At 46.8% G+C, this 21,623-nt stretch overlaps 1 pseudogene; it reads right to left on the bottom strand.

Moving 5' to 3' along the window:
• Positions 1-12,290: 12,290 nt before the first annotated feature.
• On the bottom strand, positions 12,291-21,065 carry LOC129016229 (lipopolysaccharide-induced tumor necrosis factor-alpha factor-like; annotated as a pseudogene).
• Positions 21,066-21,623: the final 558 nt, after the last annotated feature.

Here is a 21,623-nt window from a genome sequence, read left to right as displayed (position 1 = left end):
GGCTGAGCTGTCAGATGTCAAAGCAACAAGCCAAAAATGACAGCAGTACGCCCATGATCACTCACCGTGATGGTACAAGCAGGAAGCTAAAACTGGAGAAAGTGCCAACTGACCTTCTCCCATTTCCCCACGGAACAGGGCATCAGTTGAGGATCTGGTATATCATCCAGATGTGGGGGAACCGGGCAAAAGGCTCCTGGCAGTTTTATGGACCTGGGTAGGGGGCAAGAGAGGGGGCTAGGAGTAGAAAAGTACTGAGTAACAAGCCAGGGTGGGGAAAAGGGTCTTTTTCCTCCTTCTGGTCCTAAGAGGCCCCTGAAGAAGATTCCTGCCCAAGGCCTCAGATAAGGAGACGTAGGAAGGCAGGCAGCAGGGCTAAAAATGCAGACATGCATCAGAGAAGAGCTGCGGGGCCTGAGACCACGATGCAACCCCCTCTGGAGATGACAGGGCACTGGCTGCACCCCAAGTCTGGTGTGGGGAGGGCAGCTTCCCCTAAGGCCTGCCAGGTAAAGCTTTTGGAATTGCCTATGGTCAGGCCTTAAAAAAAAAAAAAAATCACATGTGGGTTTTTTGGTTTTTTGAGATGGAGTCTCACTCTGTCACTCAGGCTAGAGTGCAGTGGCTTGATCTCGGCTCACCACAACCTCCGCCTCTCAGGTTCCAGCGATTCTCCTGCCTCAGCCTCCCAAGTAGCTGGGACTACAGGTGCGTGACACCACGCCCAGCTAATTTTTGTACTTTTTAGTGGAGATGGGGTTTCGAACTCCTGACCTTGTGATTCACCCGCCTCAGCCTCCCAAAGTGCTGGAATTACAGGTGTGAGCCACCACACCTGGCCACATGTGGGTTTTTAACCAGGGGCCACGCTCCTCTGCTGTGTTATCCAGGGCCTGAAGCATTGAGACAGTGCGTTGCTATTACCTGGCCCAGGAATGGGGCGTCCACACATTGGGCGTGCCCAGGACAGCCCCAATTCTGCTGCCTGGCCTACTCATTAACAGCTGCCCTTTTGTCTTTGACATGTCCTATCTAGGCTTACCCTTATAATTTTTAATATAGAAGAAGATTGTCTAAATCATTTTACTGAAAAATGGCACAGTGGTTTTTCTTTTTTTTTTTTAATAGCTGGCACAATGAGTAGCAATGATAGAGCCACAGACTTTTTAAAGATAAAAAGATAACCTTCAACAGATAAAATGTGGTCTATGCATACAATGGACTACAATCTGGCTATAAAAAGCAATGGAGCAATGACACCTGCCACAGCGTGGGTGGCCCTTGAAAACACTATGCCATGTAAAAGAAGCCAGGCATCGGCCGGACCCCGTGGCTCACACCTGTAATCCCAGCACTTTGGGAGGCTGAGGCAGGCAGATAACGAGTTCGGGAGTTTGAGACCAGCCTGGCCAACATGGTGAAACCCTGTCTCTACTAAAAGTACAAAAAAAATTAGCTGGCCGTGGTGGTGCACACCTATAATCCCAGCTACTCGGAAGACTGAGGTAGGAGTATTGCTTGAACCTGGGAGGCGGAGGTTGCAGTGAGCCAAGACTACCCCAGTGCACTCCAGCCTGGGCAACAGAGCAAGATTCCATCTCAAAAAAAAAAAAAAAAAGCCAGGCACAAAAGACCACATATACTATGACTCCATTTATATGATATGTACAGAATGGGCAAATCTATAGAGCTGGAGAGTAAATCAGTTGATTGCCAGGGGCTGGGAGTGGCAGGGAGGGGAGATTGAGAGTCGACAACTAAAGGGTACAGGATTTTTGGTTTTGTTTTGAGACCATATCTCACTCTGTCACCCAGGCTGGCGAGCAGTGGTATGATCTCAGCTCACTGCAATCTCTGCCTCCCAGGTTCAAGCAATTCTCCTGCCTCAACCTCCTGAGTAGCTGGGATTACAGGCACCTGCCATCATGCCTGGCCAATTTTTGTATTTTTGTAGAGACAAGTCACCATGTTGGCCAGGCTGGTCTAGAACTCCTGATCTCAGGTGATCCGCCCAGCTCAGCCTCCCAAAGTGCTGGGATTATAGGCGTGAACCGCCACACTTGGCCCGGGGTTTCTTTTTGAGCTGATGAAAATGCTAAAGTTGATTGTGGTAATGGTTTCACAACTTTGTGAATATACTTAAAACCGATTAAATCATATGCTTTAAAACTTTATGTTTTAGAGACAGGGTCTTGCTCCTGTTGCCCAGGCTGGAGTGCAGCAGTGCAATCACAGCTCACCGCAGCCTTGACCTCGGCACGGCTCAAACAATCCTCCTGCCTCAGCTTCCTCAGCAGCTGGGACTGCAGGCATGCACCACCATGCCCAACAACATTTTTAAGACGGAATCTCGCTCTGTCACCCAGGCTGGAGTGCAGTGGCGCGATCTCGGCTCACTGCAAGCTCCACCTCCCAGGTTCACACCATTCTCCTGCCTCAGCCTCCCGAGTAGCTGGGACTACAGGCTCCCGCCACCACGCCCGGCTAATTTTTTGTATTTTTAGTAGAGATGGGGTTTCATCGTGTTAGCCAGGATGGTCTGGATCTCCTGACCTCGTGATCTGCCTGCCTCGACCTCCCAAAGTGCTGGGATTACAGGCGTGAGCCACCGTGCCCAGCCCTTTTTTTTTTTTTTTTTTTTTTTTTTTTTTTTTTTTTTTTTTTAAGAGACCGGGTCTCACCTTGTTGTCCAGGTTGGTCTTCAACTTCTGGCCTACACCAACCCTCCCATCTTGGACTCCCAAAGTGCTGGATTACAGGTATGAGCCACCACACCCAGCTGAATTGTACACTTTAAATGGGTGAATTGTGTGATATGTAGATAACATCTACATGTGATATGTAGATAACATCTCAATAAAGCTACTGCCGAAGAAGCCAAAAAGTTCTTACCGCAAAGCCCTGTGTGAGTGGCTGTTATACAGCAGTCTACGGTGGGGTCTGAAACCTTCTCCCTGCGTTAGGAGGCCTGCCTCTCCCGGCACTTTTCCCCCCATTTCTTGTCTACTCAGAGATACACCAGCCACTTCAGCTGGTGCTCAGCTGGGGCTCAGCTCTATAATCGACCCCTGCTTCCAATCCCCACGTCCTCCAAACAGAAAAACACCTGCCCAGGATCACAGGTGCCCCAGCTGCTAGGGCCTCCGTGGTAATGAGCCCTTATTTGAAGATGACAGCCTCATGCCCAGTCCCCTTCCTGCCCTTGTTTCCAGGGAATGGGCCCTGTTAGCCATGCCCTGAGCAGGACACACGTGCAGCCCTAGATCTGTAGACGCAAGACTCACTCCAAAAATGGGATTCTCAGCTCAAGGAGGGAGGGAGGCAGCCCCCAGGGCCCACAGATGGAAGGAATCTGGGGGCTTTCGAATGACCTGCAAAGGTGGCTCCCGGCCCCATCCTCACCTGAGCCAGATGTGTGAATACAGACGCCCACCCCTGGCAGCAGACGGTGGGAAGGAGACACAGGGGCTGATTATTGCAAAGTTGAGTGTCGCTTCTTGGCTTGTTCTGCTCCTGCATATCAAAGCTGACCACAGCCTGGTGCTCATTGAGACCTGTGTCTCAAGGGTTTCCTAGTTTACCCACGAGTTTGCTCCGGTGGGCTGTAGGGCAAATGCACCTGAACGCAATAACCTGCACACATCCTTAGGATGACCTGGATGGCAGACTCACCTGAATGTGTGTCCCAGCTACGGAATCCAGGAATGGCCAACCTGGAGATTTGTTTCTTGTCTATGACAAACATCTGAGCCCCTGGCCTGTCCCATGAAACACAGGCCCTCCAAGGGATGCAGGCTCTGAGTTTTAGGGTACATGAAGGTTGCCAGGTGGAGGTCGTTAAGGGGAGGGTACTAAGTGAAAATGCTGAATAAACTGCATGATGTTTGCAAGTGGCTGCAGTTTTCCTCTCCAGCCCACCACCACCTGCACTCTCTCCCCTGTGTCTAAGTCCCTAATCAAACCCAATGTCTCCTTTGCTGGCTCTGCATTTCTTCTTCAGCCTCTTGAATTTGTTACCTCCCTAGTGAAACTAACAGGGTTTCAGCACAACATAGGCCAAAACAGCAAGCCCCTAGCATATTCCAGCATGTTCTGGAATGTTCCAGCAGGTACTGTCATCTCCCCTAGACCTGTCCATTTCCCAACACAGACATTTAGCGCTGGAAGAATCAGCGTACCTCTTCTTCGAAAGGAGAGGAACTCGGCGTGGGAAGCTCAAATGACTTGTCCCAGCCCCGCAGCAGGTTGCAAGTGGCTCAGTCATGGTTCTTGATGAATCAAATGCTTTCACTTTACTGTCTTCCCTAATTCAACAAGCATGTACTGTACATTTTAACCCAACATTGTACTGGTTCCAAAGATGTCGATACTGAGGTCCTGTCCTCAGATTCTACCATTTGCTTTATAAGTATTATTTAATTATATATTATAGTCTTTTTTTTTTTGAGAAGGAGTCTCGCTCTTGTTGCCTAGGCTGGAATGCAATGGTGTGATCTCAGCTCACCGCAACCTCCACCTCCCGGGTTCAAGCGATTCTCCTGCCTCAGCCTCCCAAGTAGCTGGGATTACAAGCATGTGCCACCATGCCTGGCTAATTTTGTATTTTTAGTAGAGATGGAGTTTCTCCATGCTGGCCAGGCTGGTCTCGATCTCCCGACCTCAGTTGATCCACCTGCCTTGGCCTCGCAGATCTCTCAACCTCAGTTGATCCGCCTGCCTTGGCCTCCCAAAGTGCTGGGATTACAGGTGTGAGCCACCGCACCCGTATTATATTATAGTCTTAACACACTTGTTAGTGGTTACTATCTCATTGAAACCTCCATTCTGATTTATGCTGTATTCACAGTTCACTCCATCCTCATTTTACCAATTGTCACATGAAACTATACAAATTGGTGTATTTTCTTTGATTGAGGTAAGATTCCCCTAGTACAATTAAACAATTTTACAGTGACCAATTCAGTGGCATCAGTACATCCAGATTGTTGTACAACTGCCACCTCTATCTAGTTGCAAAACATTTTCTTTTTCTTTTCTTTTCTTTTTTTTTTTTTTTTGAGACAGGGTGTCACTCTGTCGTCCAGGCTGGAGTGCAGGGGTGCAATCATGGCTCACTGCAGCCTTGACTTCCCAGGCTCAAGTGATCCTCCCACCTCAGCCTCCCTAGTAGCGGGGACTACAGGTGCCTGCCATTACACCAATCTATTTTTTTTTTTTTTTTGCATGTCTTTGTAGAGATAGAGTTTCACCATGTGGCCCGGGCTGGTCTCAAACTCCTGGGCTCAAGCGACCCTCCTGCCTCGACCTCCCAAAGTGTTGGGATTACAGGCATGAGTCACCACGCCTGGCCTGCAAAACATTTTCCTCACCCCCAAAGGAGACCCCAGATCTGTGAAGCAGTCACTTCCCATTCTCCCCTCTTCCCAGCCCCTGACAACCACCAATTTGTCATCTTTATCTATGGATCACCTATTCTGCATATTTCACATAAATGGAATCATACAACAGGTGACCTTTGCTGTCTGGCTTCTTTCACGTGGCATAACGTTTCCAAGGCTCATCCATACTGTAGTATGTGTTAGTGCTGCATTCCTTGTTATGGAAATTGGTGTATTTTAACCATGTTTCAGTCAGTGACAGACACCCGATCCCCAAACTTGGGAAATGTTTCCTTTGAACCATGCACTTTGCCCAGGTGTTCTCAATGGGGTGATTTGATTTTGTTCCTCAGAGACGTTTAGTGATGTCTGGAGTATTTTTTTTTTTTTTTTTTTTTTTTGAGACAGAATTCCACTCTTTCGCCCAGGCTGGAGTGCAGTGGTGAGATCTCGGCTCATTGCAACCTCTGCCCCTGGGTCCAAGCGATTCTCCTTGGCTCAGCCTCCCGAGTAGCTGGGATTACAGGCGCCTGCCACTACACCCAGCTAATTTTTGTATTTTTAGTAGAGATGGGATTTCACCATGTTGCCCAGGCTAGTCTCGAACTCCTGACCTCAGGTGATCCACCTGTCTTGGCCTCCCAGAGTGCTAGGATTACAGGTGTGAGCCACTCTGCCTGGCCTAGAGTATTAATATTTTTGATTGTCACAACTGGCGACTGCTACTGGCATCTATCTCTGGGTAGTGGCCAGGGATGCTGCTAAACATCCTCCAATGCCCAGGATGGACTCAGAACAAGGAATGATCTAGCCCAAGGTGTCAACAGTGCCAAGGTCAAGAACCCTGATTTCAGTTCCTTCTGTCTGGCCGATCTGATCCCCAGGCCACATGGAACAACATTTCTCAACATTGCCAGCCCTTAGGAAACACCCAGGCACTCCTTCTTTCTCATTCTCTTTCTTGCTCTTTCTGTCACTCTTTTTGAAGAGATGGGGTCTCCCTATGTTGCCCATGCAGGAGTACAGTGGCACAGTAATAGCTCACTACAGCCTCTAACTCCTAGGCTCAAACAATCCTCCCACCTCAGCCTCCCAAGTAGTTGGGACTACAACGGGCACCACCACACCCTGCCTTTTCTTAAAAATGAAGATTTCTGGGCCCCCTCCCAAGCCTTTCGAATCTGAATCTCCAGGCATGTAGCTTGGGAATCTGTATTTTTAACAAGCCCAAGGTGAATTTTAGGACCAGAAGTTACTCTGTTATGAATTGCTTGGCAACTGTGTAAATCACACTTATTCCATGCCTCCTTTCTTTTACTTGTAAAATGATCATGTTTTTCCTTTTTATCTGGAAGAGTTCTTGGCAGGATTGGTGGAGACAATATTTGAGGAAGCGTTTATATGCAAGATCACGTTATCATAATATGCAAAGCAAGCATAACATAATGATGTTCTAGTTTAGATTCCCAAGAGCAAGGAGCCTGACTCTCCCATTTGCTGCTGTATCCTGGGAACATGTTACACACCCAATACGCACTTACTGAATGAACAGAGGCCCTGGGGACCACAGCATCAGTGATGGAGCCTCACACACTCACACCAACCCCCAGGCCAGGCCAGCGACCCGGGGCCACGGTGCAGCTGCAGGCTGATCGGGGCAGCCTTAGCACTTCAGTGGGCCACTTCCTCCATAAAAATATATTTAAACATGTATTTTATGACTGTGTTGGTATAAAGAGAAATATAATCCAGGCTGGATTCATTATTATATGCAGGCATTTTTCCCTCTTATGGAAAAAAATGATACAACTAAAGACTTTCTGTGGCCCCAGTATGGCTGTGCCCAGGGATAGGTCAGCAATGATGCCTGGTGGCATCTTGAGAGTTCCTAATCCAATTGATCTGGTGCATGGCCTGGGCATGGAACCTTTTAAATGCTCCCCCGGGGAATTGTTTTTCGTTGCTTTTTTTTAGAGCAAGGGCCTCACTCTGTTGCTCAGACTAGAGTGCAGTGGTGCGATCACGGCTCAGTGCAGCCTTGAACTCCTGGGCTCAAGCCATGCCCCTGCCTCAGCCTCCAGAGCAGCTGGGACCACAGGCACACACCACCACGCCCAACTAATTTTATTTATTTATTTATTTATTTATTTATTTATTTATTTTGAGACAGAGTTTTGCTCTCGTTGCCCAGGCTGGAGTGCAATGTCATGATCGTAGCTTACCGCAACCTCCGCCTCCTGGGTTCAAGCGATTCTCCTGCCTCAGCCTCCCAAGTAGCTGGGATTACAGGCATGCGCCACCATGCCCGGTTAATTTTGTCTTTTAGTAGAGACGGGGTTTCTCCATGTTGCTCAGGCTGATCTCGAACTCCCGACCGCAGGTGATCTGCCTGCCTTGGCCTCCCAAAATGTTGGGATTACAGGCGTGAGCCACCACGCTCAAACTTAATTTTTATTTTTATAGAGACGAGGTCTCACTGTGTTGCCCAGGCTGGTCTTTAATTCCTAGGCTCCAGCAATCCTCCTGCCTTAGCCTCCCCAAAGTGCTGGGATTACAGGAATGAGCCACTGCACCCAGCCTCCTCCAGGGGATTCTAATGTACAGCATGGAGTCTGAGGACAGTGGCCCTGGCCCTGTCGTACAGGATTCAGTAAGAATCTTTCCCATCTGGAATCATCCACCAGCAGCCGGACACAGCCATGATTGACAAAGTCGGGAGGCCAGGCATGGTCCCCTCCACACTGCATAACAATGGAAAGAACAATCATTCCTGCCCTTTAGTCCCTGAGATCAGTGAGGCAACATTCATTTATCTTCCCCCTGGGGGTGGTTGGCCTGACAGTCCTTGCAGGGCTCCTGGAGGACTGAAGGCTTCCAGGCCAGTGCAGCTCCGGGCAGCTTGGCCCCTTCCCCTTATGCTCCATGCACCCAGAGACACATACATGTATGGATGCACACTCACACGGGGCCAGACACTCATAGACAGCTACGGAGACACCCGGAGCCCAGCTCACACACATGACAGACACCTAGGCCCTCCAACAAACACCCACAGACACACCCACACATACACAGACACACTCCTACATATTCCCCCATACAAAGCCCCCAATGCACACACACACCTATAGACACCCAGACCACCCCCTCGCACATATACACATGTGGACACTATCTGGTCACTGATAAAGGCCTGAACGAATTTAAGACTTTAAGACAGAAGGCAGGCAGAACATAAAATGAGGAGGCCATTAAGTTAGACAAACAACTAATGCAGGGAAAGGCAAACCAATGCAACCACAAAGAAAGACCTTCAGTGAAAATGGGAAGGCCAAGCACAGTGGCTCACGCCTGTAATCCCAGCACTTTGGGAGGCCAAGGCAGGAGGATCACTTAAGCCCAGGAGTTTGAAACCAGTCTGGGCAATATAGAAGACCCCAACTCTACAAAAATTTTAAAAATTAGCTGAGTGTAGTGGCATGTGCCTGTAATCGCAGCTACTCAGGAGGCTGAGGCAAGCAGATGACTTGAACCCAGGACTTCCGAGACCAGCCTGGGCAACACAGTAAGACATCGTCTCTACAAAAAATAAGCCAGGCGTGGTGACATGCACTTGTAGTCCCAGCTACTCAGGAGGCTGTGGCAGGAGAATCGCTTGAACCCGAGAGGTGGAGGTTGTAGTGAGCCGAGATCACGCCACTGCGCTCCAGCCTGAGTGACAGAGTGAGACTTGGTCTCAATAAATGAATGAATGAATGAATGAATGAATGAATGGACCGTACAGGTAGAATTACCCAGCAATTGCATTCCTAGGTATACACCCAAGGGAACTGAAAACATATGTCCACACAGAAGCCTGTAAACAAATGTTCTCAGTGGCATTATTAACAACAGCCAAAAGGTAGAAATAACACAGACATTCATCAAAGGATGAGTGGATTAACCAGCTGTGGTCTATCCACACGATGGAGTATCATTCACCTACAAAAAGGAATGAACCACTGGTCCACGCTACCATGTGGATGAATCTTGAAAATGTGATGCTCAGCAAAAGATGCCAGACGCAAAGATCACATACTCTATGATTCCATTGATATAGTATACCCACTATAGGTAAATCCATAGACAGAATGCAGACTGATGGGTGCCAGGGGTTGTGGAGAGAAGGGAATGGGGAGTGACTGCTAATGGGTTTGGGGTATTATTTTGGGCTGATGAAAATGTTTCGGAACTAGGCAGAAGTGATGGTTACATAGCATTGTGAATGTACTAAAAGCCACCTAATTATGTACTTTAACATTAGGTGAATTTTAGATGGAAAGAAGGAAGGAGGGAAGAGGAAGGGGGCAGAAATGTTGGCAGGGCAGCGCTAAGCCCACTGTTCACTCTTCCTAGGCAGGGTCGTGTTTTCTACACCGATTGTACAATGCCTGCAAAAGAGCAGGAGTTAATCAATGATATACAATGTGAAATCCACAGACACCAACCAGAGGCTTCCAGATGTTACCCTTCACACTTAACTTTACACCGTGACCCCTCCCCCAAACACACACATCTATATATCCAAGTTTTACAAATAATAGTCAGATCTATTATGAGTAATGCACTGTGACTTTTGATGAACCCATTAAATTGATTTTGCCCATTTGGGAAACCGGCCAAGATCACTTAAGAGGCACTGCAGTACTAAGAGCTTTAAGAATACTTAAATGCTGAGGCCAGGCACAGTGACTCACGCCTGTAATCCTAGCACTTTGGGAGGCTGAGGCAGGCGGATCACTTGAGGTCAGAGGCTTGAGACCAGCCTGGCCAACATGGCGAAACCCTGTCTCTACTAAAAATACAAAAATTAGCCTGGCGTGAGGGAGCGCACCTGTACTCCCAGCTACTCAGGAGGCTGAGGCAGGAGAATCACTTGAGCCCTGGAGGAGGAGGTTGTAGTGAGCCGAGATTGTGCCACTGCACTCCAGCCTGGGCAACAGAGCGAGACTCCATCTCAAAAAAAAAAAAAAAAAAAAAAGGAACAGAAAGGGAAAGAAAAGGAGAAAAGGTATTTAATTGGGAGAACATCTTTTTAATACTGCAGAGAGCAGTTACAAGGTGGTTAGTTACATGCACTAGACTCTATACTTGGTGGTGAGCTATTTATTTATTTATTTATTCATTTTAATCTGAGCTCCAGAATCTTATTTAAAATTCTTAGATTAAAAAAAAAAAAAAAAAAAAAAAAGGCCGGGCACAGTGGCTCATGCCTGTAGTAATCCCAGGACTTTGGGAGGCCGAAGTGGGCAGGTCAGGAGTTCGAGACCAGCCTGGTTAACATGGCGAAACCCCAACTCTACTAAATGTACAAAAATTAGCTGGGCACGGTGGCAGGTGCCTGTAATCCCAGCTGTTCGGGAGGCTGAGGCAGGAGAATCGCTTGAACCCAGGAGGTGGAAGCTGCAGTGAGCTGAGATCATGCCATTGCACTCTAGTCTGGGCAACATAGCGAGGCTCCCTCTCAAAAAAATAAAAAGCGAAACTATTCTTGATGTCTTTTTCATGGCCCTTGCTAGATCTACTTCCAATTCACTCAAGTGCCTGCAAAAAAACAGGCGACTCATTGTAAACATTTGAGTCATACAGGGAGGAGAGGACCAAGGAACCAAAAGGCAAATCAGAATTCTGCGTAAAATTCCAACGTCTAGATTTACTCCTAACAGAAATCTTGAGCCCAGAAAGTCAGAGGAGGATTTTTACCATCCCAAACACGACAGGCTCTCACTGGGGAGAAAACTGAGGCCAAATGGTGTGAGTATATGAAGCCACGTTTATAAATAGTTCAGTATTCAACAGAAGGGTTCTCGTTAGCAACTGGGAAGCCAGTTGTCCCAGAGAAAACATTTTCACGGGTAACGCTGTGGTCAGCAAAGAATCCATCATATGCTTAAGTCTGGCTTCAAGAGATGCAGTAGCTGAATGATTTTGTTAAGCCACAAACCAACACTTCTTAGAAGGCCAACTCGCCTAGATGGACATAACAGAATATAAGATATATAGCCACTTTTGGTTTCAGATTGGTAAAATTCCTCTTTGCGGTCCAAGTAGGTAGGTATAAAGCCCTTTCATTAATTGAATGTGAACCAGTGTTTGCAAGAGACTCTCAAGTCCCCACCAAACAGTGGCAGAACAAAAGAGCCTTTTAATTTGATATGTAAGTCCATACTTCGAACAGTAAAATGGAATGTCCAATGAACGCTTCGTACTCCAGGCATCTGACATGAAAGTTCCGCGTAATACATGTTTTTACGATCCTGAAATAGGCTCTTGTTTTGAAGACTTTGCATATGTAATTAATAATAGCTTGAGATCATGTATATGCCACCATCTGAGCCAAACTGCTAAATATGCATGGCCCCGAAACTACACAATCAAGATCTGGAAAGCAGCAATTTTTCAAGACTGTAATTTAGGGTTTAAATGACAATGTAAGCCACACCAAGATGACATTATTTCCTTGCATCTAGCAAAATGAAGCTGTATCATCAGGTAGCAAAGGATGGGGGAAGGCGGCATCCATATTCCTGACATGTTACAATACTCTCCTTTTAGCATCTCACAAAGCATGTTTTGTTCAGAGAATGAATGGGGACAGTTCTCTTCTGTGCATTTTATTAAAACTTGAAAGCTGTGGCTCGCCACCATCAATGACGCCTATTGGGTTCCAATAGCCTCATGTTCAAATCTGACTCGTTAGCAAATCCACCCAACTCAACATCGGTCATCTTGACATCGCAGGATATTCAGCAAGTCTGAAGTTTTTAATCGGGAAGGATTTTCTACCGTTACTGAGCAAATAAAGGTTCTTTGTAGCAATGGCTGGAAATGCAACATGAGCCCTTTCATCACACCAAAAGAACTCATAAATAGTTCACCGGGTGAACCAAAGACTTTATTTCTCAAAAGCAGGTAACACCAAAGTACTATGTGGTATCCATATTCGTTGCAAAAATGATAATTACTGGAATTTTCCAAACATCAAATGAAGGGGGATCAATGGTTACCACTATCGTTTTCAACCAATATACAGACGTTCGCTCAAGGTCTAGGTTTTATTTCTACATAGTAATATTCCCATGAGTTCCCTATGCTGAATTATTATCAAAACGAGGACTCTTGAAGGTCGAGCCCAGCTTTGTCTTGACTTCAAAGATGACACAGCAGCCAACCTAGAATCCTGGCTTGCTGCCTGAGTCCTAGAAATCATGTCTTCTCATGTTTTACAACAAGCCGTGTCTCTGAAAACTAAAATCAGACTTTAGATTCCTCTGAAACAGTTCTGGTTCCCAAGCATCCGCACCATGGTACCCAGACATGCTCAAAATGTGCTTTCCCTTATCTTTCAAAACCCACCACCAGGAACCCAAAATGGACCCCACTTTGAGAGTTCCATGATGAAGGTGTTTAAGAACCACATCAACCCCAAGTAAAGGCAGTAGATGAAATTATCCATTTCTTTTTCTTCCTTTTTTTTTAAAGTGAGACTACATTGGCAAATGGAAAAATGACACCAATCATATGATTACAGAAAACGGTTTTATAAATCCTCCTCTTGAAATTATGTTCAGGCCCAGCACGGTAGCTCATGCCTGCAATCCCAGCACTTCGGGAGGCCAAGGCAGAAGGATCTCTTGAGCCCAGGAGTTCAAGACCAGCCTGGGCAACATAGTAAGACCTCACCTCTGTTTAAAAAAAAAAAAAAAAAGAAATTCTGTTCAAAAGTATTTCAGACCAAAAGGAGGTCATAAAAACTGTTCATATAATTAGTCTATGAGAAAAAAATCCCTGTATGGAAAGGGGCGCTGAAGATCGGGCACAGAGAAACAAGGGGAGACAGGGCAGTGATAAGATCCAGCCCTATTTTTCTAGCATGCATTTATGTCCTCGTGGATATGTCTGTACTGGGTGTTAATAGCCCCTCTTTGTACTTAAAAAAAAAAATTAAGAAATTAAAGTGAATCTGTGTGCTAATGAAGTCTGCAGTTACAGAATCTCAAAGCCAAGCCTGTAAAGTCTGTAAGGCAAGATCTTTGTCATAAGGGACGGAAAGAGACGGATCAGATAATGGTAGGCACTAAAGGCTGGTTCAGCCGAGCTCTGGGCAGAACAACCACAAAAATAAGGCAACTGTGGCTTCTCAGTTTGAGACTGCCACCAGAAAGGCCCACGGAGCAGGAAAAAAGAGCCACGGACGGCAGATCACAGGAAGATATTCAGATAGGGCAATGATCACAGTTAGATGGCAGGACTCAGGGTCACAGGGAGGCAGGAAACCGTGGAACTGACACTCAAGGGGAATGTCTTTGCAAGTCCTATGCACGACTCCAAGCAGCGATTTCTGGGGTTTGGAGATTTGTTAGTTTAGCGACGTATTCCCCCCAAAAGAAGACATGAAGGTGGGCCCCCTGGAGAGGTGAGACCACCAGGGCAGAACCTCCACCAGGCGTGAAGCTGGATGAGAGGTGGAAAGGACTTCCTGTGGCACCCGGCTCCCTCCACGTCTGGCTGAGTCCTACAAACGCTTGTAGGTGCCCAGGAGAGCTCTGCAGTTGGGACAGTAATGGTCCACGTCCTGCAGGGCATCCACGCAGAAGGGGATGAAGCAGCAGCCCGCTATGCACCTGGGAGGAGAGAGAGACACACGGAGCACATTACTGACCACAACAGGATGGACACTGGCTGCCAAAAACATGTTCGTGTCCTTCTTTGTAAAAAGGGTCTTTGCCAGTATAATTAGGAATTTTGAGATGGGATCATCTTGGATTATCCAGGTGGACCCCTAAAACCCAATGACCTCAGAAGAAGAGGAGAAGACACACAGAGATACAGAGTGGGCAGAAGGGTATGTGAAGACAGAGGCAGAGGCTGGAGTGATGAGGCCATAAGCCAAGGAACACCTGCAGCTACCAGAAGCTGGAGAAGGCAAAAAATGATTCACCCTAAAGCCTTAGGAGGGAGTGTGGCCCTGCTGAGCCCTGCTGACATTTTAGTTTTTGGTTTGTTTTTTGTTTTTGTTTTTTTTTGAGATGGAGTCTCACTCTGTCGCCCAGGGTTCAAGCAGTTCTCCCTCCTCCTGGGTTCAAGCAATTCTCCTGCCTCAGCCTCCTGAGTAGCTGGGATTGCAGGTGCATGCCACCAGGCCCAGCTAATTTTTGTATTTTTAGGAGAGATGGGGGTTCACCGTGTTGGCCAGGCTGGTCTCAAACTCCTGACCTCAAGTGATCCACCTGCCTTGGCCTCCCCAAGTGCTGGGATTACAGGTGAGAGCCACCACACCCGGCCCCTGCTGACATTTTGATTTTGCACTTCTGGCCTCTAGAATTGTGAGAGTTAATATCTGTTGTTTTAAACACTAGGTGTGTTGTAATTTGTGATGACACCCCTAGGAAATCAACATGCCAGCCAATGCTAAGGCTCCTCCTACGGACAGAGCCCCTTCTTCGAGCATTATTTTCAAATCTGGGGTCATTTGGGAGTCTTTCAAAGTGTTAGATGGGCTTGGTGAACTTTTTTTGCAAAGGTACAGATAGTAGATCTTTTAGTCTTTTTGTTGCTGTGTTTTGTTTGTTTTTGTAGAGATGGGGTCTTGCTATGTTGCACAGGCTGGTCTTGAACTGCTGACCTCAAGTGATCCTTCCACCTCCGCCTCCCAAAGTGCTGGGATTACAGGTGGAAGCCACCACACACCCGGCCACATACTTTCATCCTGATGAGCCATCGAGTCTCTGTTGCCGCTGCTCAACTCTGCCCTAGGAATGAGAAGACAGCCACAGAGAATCCAAAAACCAACAGGCGTGGCTGTGTTCCCGTAAAACTTAAAACAGGCGCCTGGCTCCAGGGTTGTTTTGCCAACCCCCGTCTTACTGATCTCTTTTCCATATAGACAGGCTGCTTCTTACAGCAACCAAGTAGAGTTCCCCAAATAACGCCTCTTAACCTACATAATCCACCATTGGCACACACAGGCAGGAATCTCAGACAGCCTGACAACCAATGTTTGCCAAAAACGGAGTTAAAACTCAACCTTTTACAGAAAGACGCTAGTTTACATAAAGCAGAATTTGGAAATATTCTGATGAGGAAATTATCTCATGAAAGAAATTTCCTCCTATTGCCTAAGCTTTCCAGAGCTCAAATAAGGACAGTCAGTCCATTCAGCAGGAATCTTAACCTACGGCTTATAGGTACAGGCGCGGCTCCAGGCAGCATACACACATATTTTATCCTCAGCAGCCCCTGAGGTGGGTGTTATTGCCCCATACCCCCATCTATAGATGGGGAAACTGAAGCACAGAGAGGTAAAGTCACTTGCCCATGGCCACATAGCTAGTGAGAAGCAGGATTTGAACCCACTCTACCATGTTTAAGGAAGGAACAAAGGGAGGAAAAGAAAGGTTGCCTCAATTTCTAAAGCCAGACTGGCATAGGCCGATTCTCAATGTAAGTTTCTATTCCTCTATAATCCCAGCACTTTGGGAGGTCAAGGCAGGAGGACTGCTTGAGTCCAGGAGTTCAAGACCAGCCTGGGCAACAGAGTAAAACCTCTGCTTCCACAAAAAAAAAAAATTTAAAAATTAGCTAGGTATGGTGGCACACACCTGTGGTCCCAGGTACTCAGGAGGTTGAGCTGGGAGCATTGCAGGAGCCCAGGAGATCAAAGCTGCAGAGAGCTACGATCGTACCACTGCGCTCCTGCCTGGACAATAGAGCAAGACTCAGTCTCAAACAAAACAAAACAAGTAAGTTTCTATTCCGTCTTTCCCCGATTTCAAAGATAAAAATTTGTTTTAATACAAATATCCAGAGGCAATGGACTTTTTTTTTTTTTAAGCATTTTCTGCCCACGGAATGAAGACAACAGCAGAGTCCTATGGGCAAGAGGGGGAATCAGGTGCCCAGAAAGCTGTTTTGTCTCCTTCCTTCCTTATTTAACACATGACCTCAAGGAAGTTAACTAAACTCTCCGGGACTCTGAGCCTCTTATTGAACTTAGGAAGAGAAATATTGTTCCTTCTCAACCTCAAGTCACCAAAGGACAATGTAGAGGAATGTGCCGGTTGCATGAGGCTCCTGAAACTCACAAACATTGTTTCCTTCAAGGAAAAGAATGGAGCCCCTTGGGGTTTTCTGAGTGGCTCACATGGCCAGGAATAAGGAAGCTACTTTTACCTGCTTGGTGGGAAACAAAAAATTGATTGTGTTTCCTCAGATTTTTCTCCCAGGACAGAAACTATTATCTCTTTAAACATAATACCCTTGGTGCAGACATAAATATTTATATAATTTCCCTGCATGAGTAATGGGAAAAATACTTCGGGTCATAAAAGGATAAGAAGTTTTGAAGCGATTCCTATGAAGAATTTTAATGTACAGATTGTTTAAAGCTTCCCTCGGGCTCGAGCAAAACATTATTATTTAGGTCATGAAATTCTAGAAGAAAAAGGAATCCCTAAGGGTATTGCCCTGTACACAGCTGGAAGCAGCTGTGAAGCTTGTCCCTACACACAGGGCGTGGTTTCAGCAGATAAGCAAGAAGAAAAGACGGAAGACCAATTTCTGGGGACTGATATGCTTTAGACCAGCAGGGATGACTTGGCCTCCCAGGGGGCATTTTTGTTCAGAACACTGGGGAGTGTGGTGCTCCTAGCATCAAGCGGGTGGGGGCCAGGGATGCTATTCAATATCCTACAATGCACAGGACACCTCCTACAATAAAGAAATGTCTTGGGCCAGGCATGATGGCCCACACCTGTAATCCCAGCACTTTGGGAGGCTGAGGCGGGCGGGCCACCTGAGGTCAGGAGTTCGAGACCAGCCTGGCCAACATGGTGAGACCCTATCTCTACTAAAAGTACAAAATATTAGCCGGGCCTGGCGGTGCACACCTGTAATCCCAGCTACTCAGGAGGCTCAGGCAGGAGAATAGCTTGAACCTGGGAGGTGGAGGTTGCAGTGAGCCAGGATCGTGCTACTGCACTCCAGCCTGGGCAACAGAGTGAGAATCCATCACAAAAAAAGAAAGAAATGTCTTAGGCCAGGCACAGTGGCTCACACCTGTAATCCCAGCAGTTTGGGAGGCCGAGGCGGGCAGATCACCTGAGGTCAGGAGTTTGAGACCAGCCTGGCCAAGATGGTGAAATGCCAACTCTACTAAAAATAAGCTGGGCGTGGTTGTGCACCCCTATAATCCCAGCTACACAGGACGCTGAGGCAGGAGAATCGTTTGAACCTGAGCAGTGGGGATTACAGTGAGCCGAGATCGCCCCACTGTACTCCAGCCTGGGCGACAGAACCAGATTCCATCTCAAAAAAAAACAACACAAACGTCTGGCCCTGAATGTCAAGCATGGTGCAGTTGCAAACCCACCCTTGCCAGCACCCAGAGAGAAGGGCAGGAGGGCTTGGGGCCAAGTGGGAGGTAGACTCACCCCAGCAGGCACAGGCTCCCGCAGGACAGCCAGGTCAGAGCACCAGCGTTATAGGACAGCTGACTCACGATCATCTTGTTGCAGGAAGGACAACACATTTGGACAGGGCGGTCCAAAAAGGTGATGGGGTGCTGCACATAGACCGTCTGCACGGTAACTGATGAAAGGGAGAGGGACAAACACAGGCTGCTCAGGAAACAAGGCCAATAGCATTCACTACAGGACAAAGAGAGGAACGCAGGGATGCGAGCAAATATTATATTTGTACATCCATGTTCATAGCACGCGTTCATCGTTTGGCTATCTATGAGAGCCAAAAGGGGAAGGAACACATGTGTCCATCGATGGACCAATAAATTAACACAGCAAAGTTTATCCATCCACCAGAATATGATTCAGCCTCAAAAAGAAAGGAGGACCGGGCGCGGTAGCTCATGCCTCTGATCCCAACACTTTGGGAGGCCGAGGTGGGAGGATTGCTTGAGCCTAGGAGTTTGAGATCAGCCTAGGCAACATGACAAGACCTCATCTCTACAAAAAACTATAAAAATTAGCCCAGCGTGGTGGTACATGCCTGTAGACCCAGCTACTCAGGAGGCTGAGGTGGGAGGATCACTTGAGTCTGAGAGATTGAGGATGCAGTGAATTATGATTGCGCCACTGCTCTCCAGCCTGGACAACAGAGCAACGCTCAGTCCCAAAAACAAATAAATAAATTTTAAACAGCCTCACACCGTGCCCAGCAGCTCTTGATAAACAATCCACTCTCTTTACACAGACCCTTTGATAAACTCTGACAGCCAATGATAAGGGTAGAGTTTACCAAGCCAGGAAATGCAGGCCAACTCTGTAAGACAACAAGCTCGTGAACTGTGTTGATACAAGAAATGAAAATATAAAATAATGCTAGGAAGAAAAAGCTATGTGAAAACATGTTTGAACATTCGCAAGAATCAGAAAAGATTCCAGGCCGGGCACGGTGGCTCACATCTGTAATCCCAGCAAATCCCTTGGCTCTGGGAGGCCGAGGTGGGTGGATCACCAGAGGTCAGGAGTTCAAGACCAGCCTGGCCAACATGGTGAAACCCTGTTTCAAAAGACAAAAATTAGCCGGGCATGGTGGCGCGTGCCTGTAGTCCCAGCTACTTGGGAGGCTGAGGCAGGAGAATCGCTTGAACTCGGGAGGCAGAGGTTGCAGTGAGCCAAGATCGTGCCACTGCACTCCAGCTTGGGCAACAGAACAAGACTCTACCTCAAAAAAAAAAAAAAAAAAGAAAAAAAAAAGAGAGAATCCGGGGTGATGAAAATCATCAAGCACTTCAGTTGTTAAGCTCATATTTCTGTCAAAGCAACTTCCTTCTGTTCCTTTTTACGTTGTTAGAATGCCATTTATATAACAAATGAATTAGGGGAAAATTACTGCCTAGAGTTAACTGAACTTAGTAATACTCATAGAAAGACCTTCCTTCCAGAAAAGTAGTATTGAATCATACTTTAGCACTTATGTGTAATTTTTTTTTGGCAGGGGGGACAGGGTCTTGTGTTGCCCAGGCTGGAGCTCAGGGGTACAATCATAGCTCACTGCAGCCTCAACCTCTTGGGCTTAAGCAATCCTCCCACCTCAGCCTCCCAAGTAGCTGGGACTACAGGTGCAAGCCATCACACTCGGCTAATTTTATTTCCATAGAGACAATATCTCACTATGTCACTCAGGCTGGTTTGGAACTCCTGGCCTCAGGTGATCCTCCTGCCTCAGCCTCCTCAGTAGCTAGGATTACAGGCGCAAGCCACCATACCCAGTTCATACATTTTATTAAGTGTTTTTGGGGTTCAAGAATAAGTTATTTGGGCCAGGCTCTGTGACTTATGCTGGTAATTCTAACACTTTGGGAGACCAAGGGAGGTGGGAAGATCGTTTGAGCTCAGGAGTTAAAGATCAGCCTGGAAAAATAGTGAGACTGCATTTCTACAAAAATTTAAAAATTAGCCAGGTGAGGTGGTGGATGCCTATAGTCTCAGCTATTCCAGAGACTGAGATGGTAGGATCACTTGAGCCCAGGAGGTTCAGGCTGTAGCGAGCCATGACTGCACCACTGCACTCCAGCCTGGGCAACACGGTGAGACCCCTGTCTCAAAAAAAAAAAAAAAAAAAAAAACCAAAGAAGAAGAAGAAACTATTTATTGATCACAGGATGGTCTAAGAATCTAAAGTCATTATCTCATCCTCTTCCAGCTCAAAATAACTTGAACACAACAATAAGAGTTCACTTTTATCAAATGAGTACTCTGTATTTGGCACACAGTACTTCCTCTCATGTTAACAACTCACTGATATTTGTAAATAGGTACTTGATGAAACCTGTTTTACAAATGGGGAAGCTGAGGCACAAGGAGGTTATGTGAACCCAGGCAGTCTGATTCACGGGCCCCCTCTCTGAGCTAAAGATTTCTTTCAGAACTACCTGTGATACTGAAGCAGTGACATACCAGGTCACCCTCAGGCGGAAGGAAGCACCAAAGGACAGGGACCATCTAGTTGCTCAAAAGCAGAAGAGCAACTTGCATTGAGGGTGAGCTGGTATGAAAACACAATCACACATTGCTCAGGATGGTTTCTTCTCCTCCCTATTCCTACCTCGGCCCTGGCCTCAGGGCAGAAGTTCTGCATCAGCCCTCAGGAGGAAGGGTGCGGGCCCTTAAGACACAAACTCCCATTCTCAGAAGAAAGTTGGTTGTGCCTCCATGAGATGTGCCAAAAGATTCATATATGATGATCATGGGAAAGATCCTAAACCATACTTTATTATGGAAAAGCTGTGAGCCTCACCAACATGGAATCTAAAAGACCGTGTGTGGAATTTCAAGGTAAGGGGGTAAAACTGGAACGTACTGGCACTTTACTTAGACTCTTTGGTAGAGTCACTTTGGTCACTCTCCTGATTCCCAGTGTGGAGGGCCAAGGAAATGGTAAGGGGGGCCTGGGAGGCCACACGTACTTGGATTGTTATTGGGGATGGGCACTGGCTGGGTATAATACGAAGGAGGATTCATGCCCTTCCCATCAGGCCCTGTCACAAGCCCCGTAGTTGGCCCAGGCATGGGAGCTGGAGGTGTGGGGTAATAACTGTTAACAGCCACTGTCTCTTCCTAGGATGGAGGGGCGGATGGTGCTGAGGAAGGCCCGGTGGCCGCCTGGTAAGGTCCTGGAACCGACATTTTACCTAAAACAGAAACAGAACATACCAGATAAGAAATTCAGTTATCTCTCCCTCTCTTTTTTACCTAAGGCTTCAATTTTCTTTCTGGCAAACAGAAATTCTGAGAAAATGACTTCCATCCAGCTTTGTGCAAAAGCTAGGAAGAGGGTTAATGTCCCTTCAAGACCCCAGAATTAATCAAAAAGTAAATAATTACTACCAAAAATCACCAAAACCTGGAAAATCCAAAGTGGAAACATCAACCAAATACGAGTCATTTCTTCTTCACATCATAAACCATTACCGGACAATGACCTCTGTACCTTCCATATCTGGTGTTTCTTCTTTGTTTTTTTTTTGTTTGTTTTTTTGTTTTTTTGTTTTTTGGTTTTTAAACCACTGTGGTTTTCACTAACTGTTTCAGGTAACGGAAAAGATAAAGGCATTCAAAAACCAACCACAAATTATCACAAATAGCAAAGGGGCCAGATGCCACAAAATGCACACTGTATGATGCTATTTAAATAAAGGTCAGAAATAGGCAAAATGAATCCATGGAGCGGTTACTCTTGGGAGAG

This window comes from Pongo pygmaeus, chromosome 18 (assembly GCF_028885625.2).
Source record: "Pongo pygmaeus isolate AG05252 chromosome 18, NHGRI_mPonPyg2-v2.0_pri, whole genome shotgun sequence".
Taxonomy (NCBI): domain Eukaryota; kingdom Metazoa; phylum Chordata; class Mammalia; order Primates; family Hominidae; genus Pongo; species Pongo pygmaeus.
Note: the sequence above shows the minus strand (reverse complement) of the source record. Positions and strands in the feature narration are given on the sequence as shown.